Source organism: Miniopterus schreibersii (genome assembly GCF_964146895.1).
Source record: "Miniopterus schreibersii genome assembly, chromosome: 1".
NCBI classification, from domain to species: Eukaryota; Metazoa; Chordata; class Mammalia; order Chiroptera; family Miniopteridae; genus Miniopterus; species Miniopterus schreibersii.
In genome coordinates this window covers 59,286,872-59,302,799 of record NC_138101.1, presented here as the reverse complement: position 1 = coordinate 59,302,799, position 15,928 = coordinate 59,286,872, and the positions used below count along the sequence as shown (strand labels likewise).

General features: G+C 35.4%; 1 long non-coding RNA gene and 1 pseudogene across 2 annotated transcripts in view; both read left to right on the top strand.

Annotated features, from left to right (window-relative positions):
* LOC308557949 overlaps positions 1 to 15,928 on the top strand; it is a 99,125-nt gene that overhangs the window by 63,127 nt on the left and 20,070 nt on the right. The window lies entirely within an intron of this gene.
* On the top strand, positions 8,532 to 8,797 carry LOC308562495 (large ribosomal subunit protein eL43 pseudogene; annotated as a pseudogene). Its single transcript has one exon. The product of its transcript is annotated as a large ribosomal subunit protein eL43 pseudogene (transcript).

The window sequence follows — 15,928 nt, the reverse complement described above, 5'->3', positions numbered from 1 at the left end:
AAGAAACAGGGTATACAAGCATACCTTGGAGATCCTGTGGGTTTGGTTCCAGACCACCACAATAAAATGAATATCTATAAAGTGAGTCACATACATTTTTTGGTTTCTTAGTGCATATAAAAGTTATGTTTACACTATACTGTAGTATATTAGGTGTCCAATAGTGTTATGTCTAAAAATACTTTAATGAAAAAATACTTTATTACTAAAAATTCTCACCATTGTCTGAGCCTTCAGAGAGTTGTAATCTTTTTGCTGGTAGAGGGTCTTGCCTCAATATTGATGGCTGTTGATTGATAAAGGTGGTGTTTGCTGAAGGTTGGGGTGATTGTGACAGTTTCTTAAAACAAGACAATGACGTTTATCACATTGACTCTTTTATGAACAATTCCTTTGTGGAATGTGATGCTATTTGATAGCATTTTACCCACAGTAAAACTTTTTTCAAAATTGGAGTCAATCCTCTCAAACATTGCCACTGCTTTATCAACTAAATTATAATTTTCTAAGACCTTTGCTGTCATTTAGGCAATCTTCATGTCATCTTCATCAGAAACAGATTCCATCTCAAGAAACCACTTTCTTTGCTTATCCATAAGAAGTAACGTCTCATCTGTTATAGTTTTATCATGAGATTGTAGCAATTCAGTCACATCATCGAGCTCCATTTCTAATTCTAGTTCTCTTGCTATTTCTGTCACATCTTCAGTTACTTCTTCCACTGAAGTTTTTAACCTCTCAAAGCCACCTATGAGGTTTAGAATAAACTTCTTCCAAACTCCTGTTATTGTTGATATTTTGACCTTTCCCCATGAATAACAAGTATCTATAATGGCATCTAGAATGGTGAATCCTTACCAGAATGTTTTCAATTTACTTTGCCGAGATCCATCAGAATCACTAGCTATCACAGTTACAGCCTTACGAAATGTGTTTCTTAAATAATAAGGCTTAAAAGTCAAAATTACTCCTGATCCATTGGCTACAGCATGGGCGTTACGTTAGCAGGCATGAAAATTACATTAATCTAATTGTACATCTCTATTAGAGCTCTTGTTTGACTAGGTGCATTGTAAATGAGCAGTAAATGTTTTTAAATAAATCTTTTTTTCTGAGCAGAAATCTCAACAGTGGGCTTAAAATATTCAGTAAACCAGTTGTAAATAAATGTTCTGTTATCCATTTGTTGTTCTATTTCTAGAGCACAGGCAGTATAGATTTAGCATTATTCTTAAAGGCCCTAGAATTTTGGGAATGGTAAATGACCATTGGCTTCATCTTAAAGTCACCAACTGCATTAGCCCCTAACAAGAGAGTCAGCCTGTTCTTTGAGGTTTTGAAACCAAGCATTGACTTCTCTAGCGTGAAAATTCTAGATGGTATCTTCTTCCAATAGAAGGCTGTTTCATCTGTATGAAAAATCTGTTACCTGGCTGAGCATCAACCTATGATCCAAGAGATTTTGGTCCAATTTCTAGTTAGGGCACATTCCCAAGTTGCGGGCTCGATCCCCAGTTGGGGGCATGCAGGAGGCAGCTGATCTATGACTCTCATCATTGATGTTTCTATCTTTCCCTCTCCCTTCCTCTCTCTGAAATCAATAAAAATATATTTTTTTAAAAATCTGTTGTTTAGTTTAGCCACCTTCATTAATTATTTTGTTTCTTTTAAGAAACTATTTTTTGGTATTCACAATGTGGCTACCTGGTATATGAGGCCTAGCTTTTGGCCTCTCTTGGCTTTCAACATACTAAATCATTTTTAGTTTTTGACTTACAGTGAGAGACATGTGACTTTCCTTCACTCAAATACTTAGAGGCCATTGCAGGATAATTAATTGGCCTAAATCCAATAGTGTTGTGTCTCAGGGAATAGGGAGGTCGGAGGAGAGGGAGAGAGATGGGGAAACAGCCTGTCAGTGGAGTTGTTAGAACACACGCAACATTTATCAATATAATAGATGCAATATCTGCAAAGTGCAATAAAGTGAAGTTCAATAAAATGAGGTATGCCTGTATTAATTTTTATATCCCCTAGCATTTCTAATACTAATGTAAAGAGAAGACTTCGGAATTACTACTTGTGCAAATAATTTAACTTCTTTGAGACTCAGTGTCTTACTCTGTAAAATGGAGATAACAACCACTTACTGCTCTGTTTTTTTGTGGCAATTAAAATAACTGAAAGTGCCTAACAGTGCCTGGCATGTAGCTATAGGAGCAGCAGTAGCAATAGAGATAGTAGCAATGATAGTAGTAGTACTAGGAGGAGAAAGAGGAAAAGTGTTATGACTATCTGGATATCTACATTTGTATGTATGTAGTATTAACCTAAAAATAAAAAGCCAATGTGAGAGGCAAGAAGCATTTATTTTGAGATTACAGCATTGTAATTCAAAGCACAGAATCAGGCAGAAACTCGAATGTGCCCCAATTACAAGGTAAAGGTAAGGGATTTTTAGTGAGAAAAAAGAAGGGCAATAATTACTTGAATAAGAAAAAGGAATTTTTATTGGTGTTAACAAATAGTTACTCCTTAGTTATACATGTCTGGTTACTGATTCTGTCTTCAGAAAGGGAGTCCATAATCATCAGTCCTTGGGGTGGATGTCTGCTTTTCTTGTTGGCTTGGCAAACAGTTGTTTGTAAGACAATGCTGGTTTGGGTCAATCGAGGTGTTATTTTGCTCAGTTTAAAAATTTCAAAGGTTTCAGGAGTAACACCTGCAGGCAGTTCCCCTGGAATGGCTTTTCTGGCTCTGTTTCAAAATGTCTCCACTTATGTCAACTTTTCACAGTGAAAAGTATACTTACCACATACTGCTGTTGCTGTATAATCCACACAAGAAATCCAGTCCCATTACTTTTTAGTCACATTTTCTATCTGAATATTGGTAGATATATAGGACATGAACTATGGGAGCAAATTAAGTGAGATGGTGCAAAAATATCTGCCTTTCCAGTGCAGTCTTTTGAACCTTTTTTTGTCTCAATCAAGCCCATTTTCGCCGAAGCTGAATATAAGGGCTTTGGATATGGTATCTATTGTTTGGTCTCATTACGGTCATTAACTTCAGTCAAGGTGCCTTTCAGGAAGAAAGGATGATAGATAGGCTGCATTCTCATGATCACATTTGCTGTCATGGGGAACAAAAGTCAGGGAGGCGGGAGGCTGCGGAAGACAGAGTGCAATGGGATACAGGTACACCATTTCCAGAGAAGAAAAAGATGAATGTTCCCATTGTCACCGCTCCCTGCGTTTCCTTAGTCATTAGTATGACAGGTCTGTAATTGATGGCATGACATGGACCTGTTGGGAAGCTTCTTTCCCCTCCTTTGAAACTACTCCTGTGTCCTTTAAGCAGGACATGGTTATCTAATGTGTCCGTGCATCTGCCTTTGTATCTCCATCTAAGACATTTTGGTAATGACAGAAAATCACACCACTTGTAACAAGGGAAGGTGATGTTACAATTTCATAGCTGCATTAACTGCAGTTCTCGGCAGTGGTTTCTTATGTAATAGGCAAGGTCAAGAATAAATTTATCAGAATTAGAAAAAGTAGCATAATGTGAGCTCTCAGTCTGCTGCAGAAGAATCCTTGGTAGTTCAAAGTCATTGTTTTACTTACATGCTTCTTTCCAGCACTATTTAGAGTAAGGGTTTCAAAGTTCTATTCCAAGAAGTACAACATGATATAGATCATTTGAATGAATTATTTTGATACTTGAGCAAAATAACTAAATGTGCAAATCGTGACTAACCACTTTAATTCCTTTTTCATAATTGTTTGGAAATTACTGAATCTTTCAAGAACTGTGGGGAAATATATTTAATTTTAATTATATGTTTGCACTTGTTTTATAATGACTTATTAATTAATCAGTATTATCCATCTGGGATTTTACTGAGAAAATAACTGTGAGAAACCACAGAGTTGAAATATATGTATTGTTATAATAAATACATGTTTAAAATTAAAAAAAAATGAATCCTTAAGATTAGAACTTCATTACTCTTCAAAATATGTCACCAACAATTTAATGAAGTTTTTTTTTTTCTTGGATAGGATTTGTTTTTTAATGTTATAAAGGATATAGTTTTCCCCTCTAACTTTTTAAGAATATAGCAATAATAAAAATATACTTTTTGTAGCAATTGTCTATGAGATGCCCTGCAAGTGTTGGGGAAAATATCCATTTTTAAAAAATATATTAAATTTGCCTATTGTACAGGTAGAGTCACTTTACTATAACTCTTTTAATATTTATAACCTCATTAGCATTGTCATGACTTAAGATTCCAAGGGAAAATTACAATAAAAATTAAAAAGAGCATCAGTGATGCAAGTCAAAACTACATTTTATTAATATATTTCTGGTTTCTTTATTATTCTCCAACTATACTCCTAGGTCTGATTCTACAAGATTATGTCTTTAACAAAAGTATAATTAGTCACTTCCTTCAGACATTGCACATGGGACCATAACTTATTTCATGAACAGAAATATATGAGAGTATATTTTTTGCTGAATAGTTAGGTCAGAGTCTGTGAAGTACAGTCTTACCTAAAAATCTACTTAGATAGCCATCAAAATGTCTGGAAAGATACTGGAAGTATATTTAGGTAGTCTCTTTTTTATTTGCCAAATACACATTTTCTTTTCTTTGATTCTGAAATAAGACTTCCCCCTGGTTTTCCTTCACCCCTTGGGTCATGATGTCTCCTTGTTTGCCTGCCACTTAAATGTCAGTCTACAGATGTTTGCCAGAGTCTCTCCTGTCCTATTTTATTCTCAGGTGCCATAACTTTATTCTCAATTTTATACCACTTAATAAAATATTTTATAATCCCCTTTTCTTATGAGGATTGGTACATGCATCTAGTCTTTCTACTGAGGTCTACCACTGAGAGACCTGCTGATAATGCAAACTCTGCTTCTCCCTCAAATCCCTCCCATTATCTTAAAGGAAAAATCTTTTTTTCGTTTTTTTTTTTTGTTTGTTTAAGATATTACAGATGTCCCTTTTTCTCCCCAATGACCCATTCCACTCCATCCCAACCCCCTCCCCAGTCCCTCTCCACACCACTATCCGTGTCCTTGGGTTGTGCATATATGCGTATAGATTCTTTGGTTACTCTCTCCCCCTCCACCCACCTGCCCTCCTCCATCCCTCTGACATTCGTCAGTCTCATCTATGCTTCCATGTCATTGAATCTATTGTTTATCAGTTTATTAAGTTCTTTAAATTCCACATATAAGTGAGATCATGTGATGTTTGTCTTTCTCTGCCTGGCTTATTTCACTCAGCATAATATTCTCCAGGTCCATCCATACTGTCCCAAAGGGTACGAGATCCTTCTTCTTTACAGCTGCGTAGTATTCCATGGTGTGAATGTCCCACAGCTTTTTTATCCACTCATCTACTGATGGGCACTTGGGCTGTTTCCAGATCTTAGCTATTGTAAACTGTGCTGCTATGAACATAGGGGTGCATATATTCTTTCTGATTAGTGTTTCAGGATTCTTAGGATATGTTTCTAGAAGAGGGATCACTGGGTCAGAAGGCAGCTCCATTTCCAATTTTTTGAGGAACCTCCATACTGTTTTCCATAGTGGCTGCACCAGTCTGCATTCCCACCAGCAGTGTACTAGGGTTCCCCTTTCTCCACACCCTCGCCAGCACATGTCGTTTGTTGATTTGTTGATGGAGCCATTCTGACAGGTGTGAAGTGATCCCTCATTGAGGTTTTAATTTGCATCTCTGATGATTAGGGACTTTGAGCATTTTCTCGTGTGTCTCTTGGCCATCCCCATGTCCTCTTTGGAGAAGTGTCTATTCAAGTCCTTTGCCCATTTTTTAATTGGGTTGTTTGTCTTCCTCTTGCTGAGTAATATGAGTTCTTTGAACACTTTGGAAATTAGCCCCTTATCAGATACATCCTTGGCAAATATGTTCTCCCAGACCATGGGGTTCCTTTGTATTTTGAGGCTGTTTTCTTTTGCTGTGAAGAAGCTTTTTAGTTTGATGTAGTCCCATATGTTTATTTTTTCTTTTGTTTCTCTTGCCCTAGGAAATGTATCAGTGAAAATTCCACTACGTGGGATGTCTGTGACTTTACTGCCTATGTTTTCTTCCAGGGTTTTTATGGTTTCGTGACTTACGTTTAAGTCTTTTATCCATTTTGAGTTTATTTTTGTGTATGGTGAACGTTGGTGGTCTAGTTTCATTTTTTGGCATGTATCTGTCCAATTTTCCCAGCACCACTTATTGAAGAGACTGTCTTTACTCCATGGTATGCTCTTGCCTCCATCTTGACGTCACCTTTAATCATCTTTCTTCCGTCCTCCTTCTTCAGTTCTGTGAAGTTGTGGGCTTGTAAATTTGATCTTCACAACTGCTCCTAAGTTCATGTCCTTCTTTCTCTTCTCAGAGTCGCTTATTATCGTTTACCTGAACTATTGCAGCAGGCTCCTAATGCTGTTACCAAGCTTTCCACGTGATAGTCAGTTATCTTCCTAAGGCATGCATCTGAGCACTTCGCCCTCCTATCACATCCCTTCTGGCTCTGCATTTCCAACATAATAAAGTCCAAATTCCTTAGCAGAGTCATCAGTGTTTCACAGCCTGGCCACTGCCTATCTTCCCAGCCTCATTTCCTGAGAAGGACTGCTCCCTCTTCCCAGAACACGGCATCCATCCCTGTGTCTCTCTTCCTTAAATTTGTTTTCACTGCCGCCTTGAATGTCTCACCAAGTTTTTCCTCCTAATACCTTCTTCCTTATTTTTAAATCCAGTCACCAAATATCCATTATATATTACTCATATATATATGTGTATAATATATATATTTGTATATATTTACATAATTGATTCTTGCTCTGTATTAACTTTTGTAGCTGGATCTTTTGACTCAATTATTTTTGAGATTTTTTTGATGTTAAAACAAGCAGAATTTATTACTTTTAGTTGCTGATAACATCTTGTTGTATCACTACACCACTGTTTTCCATTCTTTTAGTGAGGGACAAATAGATAGTTTGCTTTTTCTCCTATGCATAAAAAATGCAACAGAGAAAAATCTTGCCATTGTATCTCTGAGCATATGTGCACAATTCATTAAGTAATTAATGAATTAGTTTCAAATGGCTAGTCTGGGGACCTGGGGAGAGTAATGAGAGGATGGTGAAATGTAGACACCTGCCATCATTTTCCAAATTTTCTTCACTTGAAATGTCCTTGTATGAAGTATGATTGTGTCAAAATGCCCATGTTATGCTTGGTTTGGCATGTAGTTATATGATGCAAATAAATGTAAGGAATGGGAGGTTTGAAAAAAATGATTAACCTAGATTTTTTTCTGTGCCACGTCAAGGTGTGATCCCATTTTACCTAATAAGGCTCTCATTAACATGCCTTACCTGCAGGAACAAACACAAAATGTTGAAAGTCCATTTATATTGCATTGTTTTCTTTGTTCTAAATTATGCAAACAGATCAGTACTTTGGAAATCATTTATTCCTTATAAACATAATTGTTTTTTACAGTGAAGTCTTATTTTATACTTGCTTGAAAATTGCACTAGGTCCTACTGTTCCAAATGTAACAAAATACAAAAGGATAAACAACTGCATTTATACTTAAAATATTGTTCCATTTACCCTTCTATTTATACTTGTGTAGCCTTAAAAATGTTTGTTGAAGTATTTTAATAATTGAAATACTCCCATATACATTCAATCACTATTGCATATATAATGGCCCTTTCATTTTACTTTCTGTAAGAATTGCCTGGGGAGTACTTAAGATATATATTTTTAGTTTCCATCATGGAATATTCTGATTCAGTATAGCTTGGGGGTATATATTTTGAATTTTAACTCCCTGTCCTTAACAACTAGCACCACTCCAATTGACTCTGGAAACAAACTTCCTCAGAAACACAGGTTGAAGCAACAAATGGAGTGGTGGTAGCCATGGTGATGGTTGTGGTGATGGTGGCACTGATGACACTGGTGATAACGGTGGTGGTGGTGGTGACAGCTGTGGTGATGTTGGAGGTGGTCGTGCTGATGGTGGTGATTGGATGGAGCTGGCATAATTCAAGCCTTTGGGATAAAATAACCCAAGGTTGAACCCTAGGTTTAATATCACATTTATCAGCTTGGTCAGGTTGGTTCACTTTTCTACACTGGAGATTTCTCATTTATAAAACAGATATAATAATTTACCTCATTCATAAGACATTCACAATGTCTAGCCTGTAGAAAGTACATAAAAAATGCCAACTGTTATATATTCCTAAAGTGTCTTTATTTCTTTTCTGATTTTGTAAACAACATCTTGAGGGTAGCTTTTCTATGGAAGAACAGAAATACATCTAAAACTCTAGATCTCTGAGTTTCAGCAACGAAAAGCCAAGGAATATTTTGGCATTTTATCATCCTCACTTCTGTAAATATTACTTAGTGACACTTTAACATCAGAAAATTTCAAAGGGCTCTTGGGGTCCAACGGGTTTGTGGCAAGATGACCAAACGCACCAAGAAGGTGGGAATCGTCGGTAAACTCGGGACGGTTATGGCGCCTCCCTCAGGAAAAGGGTGACGAACATTGAAATCAGCCAGCGTGCCAAGCGCACTTGCCCCTTCTGTGGCAAAACCAAGATGAAGAGACGAGCAGTGAGGATTGGGCACCGTGGTTCCTGCATGAAAACAGCAGCCGGTGGCGCCTGGACCTGCAGCACCCCTTCTGCTGTCACGGTGAAGTCTGCCACCCGAGGACTGAAGGAATGAAAGACCAGCAGGGCTCCGCACTTTGAAACAGTGCTAGCCTATAATACATGGGTTAAGTTATATATATATATATATATATATATATATATATATATATATATATATATATATATATATGAAAACTTCAAAGGTATTTATTTAGGAAGTATTATTTAAGTATCTATTCTTTGTCCTGAATGTCAGTCAGTAAAAGGATTGCATGTTAACATCGCATGTTCTGGAGACTAAATTTCACCTTTTTTTTTCTTTTTTTTTTTTTGCCAGTCTATGAATATCTTACTCTCTCATGGAGACACTGAAGTGAAAAACTGGAAAGCTTCTCATCAAACACACACTCTATTCCTCTCTCTCTCTCTTTCTCTCTCTGACTCTGGAGTATCTCATATGGTAACTTGTTTAAAATGCCTTACCCCAGATATATCAAGTTTATATCTCTGGAGCTGAATTAAAGCTCAAGAATCTAACTGGTGAAATAGCATATGGTGACTTTGGTATGGGTGACCCATAGACAGTGCTTTGAGAAATACTAAGAAGTAGAGAGAGAACTCTGGAAATTGAACTCTTATAAGTTACTTGACCTCTGTGACTTTCTTCCTCTGTAAAAATGAGAAAATATATGAAGTGCCAGACATATTAGGTTGTTACTAGTTTTCTTCTTGTGGAAGGCAGAATGCTTAGTGGGTGAAAGCATGAGCTTTGGGATCAGACTTGAAGCTTAAATCCTAGTTCCTCACCCCTTAGCTCAGTGACTTTAAAGAGCACTTAGGCTTTCTGCACGCAGGTTTCTCATCTGTGATTTGGGAGTAATAACTGTAGCTGGAGCTACATTGTAGGACTTTTATGAAGATTAAATGAGATAAGGGATAAAACAGTTGGAAAATGACTGCTCTAAGGTAGTGCTTAACGAATTATATATATTTGTCTAATAATAAAAATTACTATTATTTCCTTTTTTCCCATCTAAGTATGCTAAAGCATTTGTATACTTACTTACTGTCACATCAAGTTTACTTAAATCACACGTATAAATAAGTATTTAATTCATGGTATACTATTTTAATAACAGTATCAGGAAATTTTGCATGCAGGATGCATTATGTTATTAGTATTTTAAACTAAGTAATAACATGGTTATTTAACTATTAACTATGGAATTAGTGGGAAATTTAAAGAATACAAATTCACCACATTTCAAGGGTTTTCTTAGTGTTTCAGTTTTGTCTCTTTTATTTTTACATGCTGTTTGGGTTAGTTCAAGTGATACATCCCCGGAATCAGCAGGTTTATGGGTAAGAAGACTAACACCATTCTGACATAATTAATAGCTTCCAGGAAAGACCAATAATACAGAGTCTTTGGCATTGAAAGGGGTTTGTATTTTTTAATGGTGATTATTTTCAATATTAGAGTTAAAGACATCTTAAGCTTTTTAATATATATTTGTTTCTGGAGTTTTTGATTTAGTTATAAAAGGTTGTTTTATAATGGTTGAAGAAGAAAGCTTTCTATGCAAGGAAAAGTTTACTTTCTCTCTTACAAAAAATTAATATTTAAAATTGGGATACCATTGTTTGCTATTCCCTCATAAAATTTTTAAGATACATATATTGATTGAATTGATAATTTAAGCTACGATGTTTTAAATTAGTTCATTGATATCTGTAATTATTTGTTGTTTTTTAAAATTTGTTTACTCTTGTTAATTTTCTATTTTTCTGGTATACTATCTCAGATTTTATTTACTTATTTTTAATAATTTTTATTGATTTCAGAGAGAGGAAGGGAGAGGAAGAGAGAGAGATAGAAACATCAATGATGAGAGAGTCATCGACCAGCTGCCCCCTGCACACCCTCTACTGGGGAATCAGGCCCACAACCCGGGCATGTGCCCCAGCCGGGAATTGAACCGTGACCTCTTGGTTCATAGGTCGATGCTCAACCGCTGAGCCACACCCGGCCGGGCTACTATCTCAGATTTTAAAGCCTGGGTTTATATTATATATCCAACATAAGCACATATAACAATAACAATGATGATGATAATAAGTAACATATACTGAGTATTAAATATTCTTAAGTATTAAGCTAAGGACTTCACCTACGTTATTTCAGTTTATCTTCCCAATAGTACTACACATAGACCCATTTATGACCCCACTTGGTGCGCCATACAATGACTTTATTTGTATCAATACATTCTAAAAATCAACCTCAGGAAAAGTTAGTAAGCTATAATAGGCTCACTTTCTTGATGATTTGCACATTAGTTTGTGTAGTATTTTAAAATCTAAAGCAGTTCCACTAAAAGCAATGTAACAATTAAAATTTTTGTCACTTTATCAGGAGTTCTTAATTTGTCATGTGAATTTTTAGGAATCTATGAAATTAAATGTGAAATATAATATATTTAAATGTATTTATCTTTCACCAGGCTCTAAAATAAGCCTATGAACTCAAAATTGTTAAGCAGCATTAAAGTAGCTCAGTAAAAATTATCTTTCTGAGAGCAGATATTTAGTAAAATGAAAATGAAGAAAATCCATTACACCCAAAATTATCATTTTATCAGTTTTTTCTTATTATTTCTTGTCCTAGAAATTCATTTTTACTTACTTTTACTGTTGTGATCATTTAAAATCTATTTTTTATTCTTCGTTATTTAATTTACTTTCTCCTCTGATTTATTGCCTTCTCAACTTATACTTAGAAATTTGAATGTAGGATAGCTATTTCTTTATTCTTGGCTAATTATTTCCTTTAGTTTTTAAAATGGGTATTTTTTAATAAAACTAGGCTGTGGAGTTATGGAAACCAAGTATTAAGATCTGTTTGCTAAGGAATGCTCAAAAGTTAGAGAATTCCCTACCAGGGAACTGTATAGAACGCTGCTCTTCAGCGTGTAGTGTGTGGGCCCTGCTAGTGTGTGAATTCTATTACCAGTCCATTCCTAGATGGGGGCAGAAAATGAGTGCTGTTATTTAGAAATATTAGAATTTGACTTGCTTTGAAATCCAAGGGCATGATAATTTTTATATAATTCATGTTATTGTTATTTTGTAAGACTTGGTCTGCAACATGGACTGGAAACTTGAAACCATGGCTCTTTAACCACAGATAGTTCGAGAAAGTGATGTAGACTTCTAGGCTCACCAGCTTCATTTGTCCTGTATAGCAATTAACAGAAGCATAGAAGAGAAATCATAACTTTCTTCCAGAATTTTAAGTTTTGAACTTTATGAAACTGGGGATGATGTTTTATATTTTCCACATACAGGTATTTTGAATTGTTGCAGTGCTTTGCTGGGCAAATATAGAATGTTGTTAAATTACCAGTTTTAGATGGGGAAAATATTTATTCTCTTTTCCTACTATAATACATATATATGTGCAGGGTGGGGCAAAATTAGGCTTACAGTTGTTCTTATGGAAAATAATACAATAATAATATAAGAATAAACTCTGTTTCATGCACTCACAACTCTAAACCTACTTTTGCCCCACCCTGTATGTGTGTGTGTATATCTATATATATATCTATCTAGATATACATATATTTATCTACCTATCTATATATCTATAGATATATATATAAATTAAGAGCATTAACTGCTATGAAGCATTTTACAGAGAGGTTTAGAGAAGTGTGACACAGAGGTGGTAGTTGGTGCTCTGAGAATGAATGAAAACATAAGAGAAAGAAAGGAGAGCTGAGAGTTCAGTCTTAGAATGCAAGTCTCATTGAGCCCACCAGAATAGGATGGGGGAAGCTATAAGGTCACCTGGGAAATTTAGGAATTTATAAAATTATTAAAGTATTTGTCAAATGCTATGTATTAATTATAACTAAAATGTTTCTTAAATATTATATTACTACATATTAATGGAATGCTGAGGAGAGAAGTAATTATTTATTAAGATGACAGGACAGTAATCAAAGTAATCAATGAAGTTCCCTAGGCGAGAACATAGTGGAAGTTAGAAGAGGCACTGTGGTCAATCGAACACGCCTTGAATTTTCTTTCCTCTACTTTTAAGTAGACTTTATTTTTTGGAGCAGTTTTAGGTTCACAGCAAAATTGATCTGAAAGTTCAGGTACTTTCCATAGATCTTTTGCCTCCACACAATCATAATCTTCCGTATTATCAACATCCCCCACCAGAGTGGGACATTTTTATAATTGATGAACTTTGACACACCATTATTACCCAGAGTCCGTAATTTACATTAGGGCTTACTCTCGGTGTTGTGCATTCTATGGGTTTGGACAAATTTATAATCACATGTACCCACCGTTATAGTATCATGCAGAGTAGTTTCACTGCCCTAAAAAATCCTCTGTGCTCTCCCTATTTATCCCTCCCTCTTACTCTCCTTCCTCACTCCTGTCAACCACTTACCTTCTTACTGGCTTTAGAATTTTGGTTTGTCCAGAATGTCATATAGTCAGAATCATACAGTATGTCGCCTTTTCACATTCCCTCTACTTTTTTGTGTGTGTGTGACTTCTCATTCACAGTTCTTAACTTAAATATAAAGTCCTTTTCATAAAAAGCCTTCCTAAATCCACAGTCTCTGTCAGACTTTATGTTGATTTGTCACGTTGCATCTTTAATTTTTTCTTTGCAATACTTGTCATAGTTTATGTAATTAATAACCTGACAAAGCTCATTCCATAAGTTATAAGTTCAAATCCCAGTTTCATTGGTTTATCTCATCTTATACTTTCATAGGTGTTCTAATAATACATAATTTTGTCTTATGTTTTATTTTTAATCTAGTATAGTCTTTACTTTTATTTTATTTTATTTTATTATTTTATTTTATTTTATTTTATTATTTTATTTTATTTTATTTATTTTATTTTGACTACCTAAAATTGTTATGAGCAAAGTTGGGTTCAATTTATATATGCCAAATAAGGTACTAGTTTATGGGGCACACTTTGGAATAGCCTTCAAATGCTTTAGTAGCCACCCTTCACTTACCTCCTACTGAAACCTATTTGGTGACAGTTACTAAAATTAGTAGTGTGCAATTAATGGATTTCATATCTAGTAGAGGCTGGAGAATTAGTGAAAATACTCTAAACACTCATTTTACAGAATAATTTTCTCAGAATCCATTGATTTATCTGGGATTACAGAGCTACGCGGGACTGGAACCTCTGTATCCAACCTTGAATTCAAGGTTTCTTAGCCCACTACTAGGGGCTACTGCTTCCAAAACTCCTTCTTGGTAAATGAGGCCTCGAAAAAGTAGTAGAGTACTGGAAAAAGTAAGATTTGGAGTGTAAACCTAGAATTGAGAAGTTCTTTTTTTCTCCTTTCTTACTTACGGTCTTTCCCCCCCATTAATTTAAATTTTCATGAAAAGTGCATATTGTGGATAGCATTTTTCTTTTAGGTATTAATAGTCTAAGAAGCACAAAAAAGTAAGACCACAGCCCTCTCATCTCCATTTTAAAGAACATTTGATAGAAGATACCCTGTGTCTTCTAATTCAGTGTTCCCAAATGTATTGGAATTCTGGCTTTTTCCCCCCTTTCATGCAAATTCTCAGCCTCAGACAGTAAACACATTATTTTGATATAATTTACTCTAGGGAATGATATGAAGGATATGGATTGTTGAATGATTCGCTGTGTCACTATGGCCTTAGTATACAACCACTATTTTCTAACGATAGCCATGCCATCCAGTTCCTGAGATCCTTACTTTATTGATGAGGAAACTGACTCAGACTGGTTAATTTGCCCAAATTTACATAGCTCATTATCAGCACGGCCAGGTGTATCTAGTTGAAAGTGTGTGTTTGTGCTTGTTTTGCTTTCATGACACTAAATTCCCTCTATTATTAGAAAGTGTTTTTTCTAAGCTATCAAGAACAAATGCGTATTAACCATGGAATCATTGCTGTATTTGTGCTAACTATAAGATTTCGTCTTGGATTTCTTTCCCCATTTTAACAGTATATTACCATTTAAGTCATTTTTGTCTTAATAGAAATATTTTGTGAATATCAGTTTCATAGAATAATCTTTCCATCTAAATGTGTATGGTTTTATTTTAAGTAGGTTGGCCAAGTGTGCTTCATGGTTCTTACCAGGAATGTGAACTTCTAATCCAAACAAATCTCAGTAGTCAAAATAAGTTAATGAATTAATACATACATTGCCTAATCCATGACATCATCAATTGTGAATGAGAAAATAAACAACCTACCTTCTTCCATTTACTAACTTTGTGATTTAGGGAAATTAGTTAACCTTTTTGAACCTCGATTTTCTAACCTATAAAATTGGGATGACAACAGTAACCCCCTTACAAGGTTCCTTTGGGATCACAAGACAAAATGCATGTAAAACATTTGGCTCCATGCCTTACTCAGGGTAAGTGCTCAATAAATCCTTTAACCAGATCTTATTTGTCCCGTCTGTGGATTGAACAGTTAGAACAATATTCCCCGATCTGGGAATGTTGCTATTATATAGTAGGTGTATTTTATAAGAGAAGTATGAATAAATGACACCCTTTTTCATCCATGCTAGGAGGTGTTTAAAAAGCCCCTGGTACCATACGTCACAACCCTCTTTAATTCTGATGGGATTGTTGCAGTGTTCTAATTCTGGTAGTTGTATGTGATGAAGTACACAAAAGCTCTTGTTGGGATGGGGCGGTGAACCTCAGCAGCTCAATTGCTCAGTAGCTACAAGGTAAAACCTAATTTAACAGATCCATCAATATGAAGCCTCATCTACAAATGCTTTGCTCCCTTAGGAGGATCATGTCCAAATTACTGGTCAAAGGCTGAAAGGAACCAAATTATGATGAATTATTGTTGGGATATGATAGATGTCCTCTGTCTCAAGTTGACAGAACATGCATTCATGTGCAGTAGTTTACTTTTCCAAGTCTTTTAAATGTGTATTCACTAGGTCATCTAAGCTTTGGCAACTTTTCCCCTCTACTTACTATTTATTATGTAACAAAAAAGGGGTCATGTCTGGTGCTCTAGAAATATTGTTCAGAAGCCCCAAATAGTCATTGTCATGTCACTAAACTGGCATTGAAACCTGTAAGGTATATGTAGTATACCAAAGCACTTTACTTTCGCCTTATTGTGCAGACAAA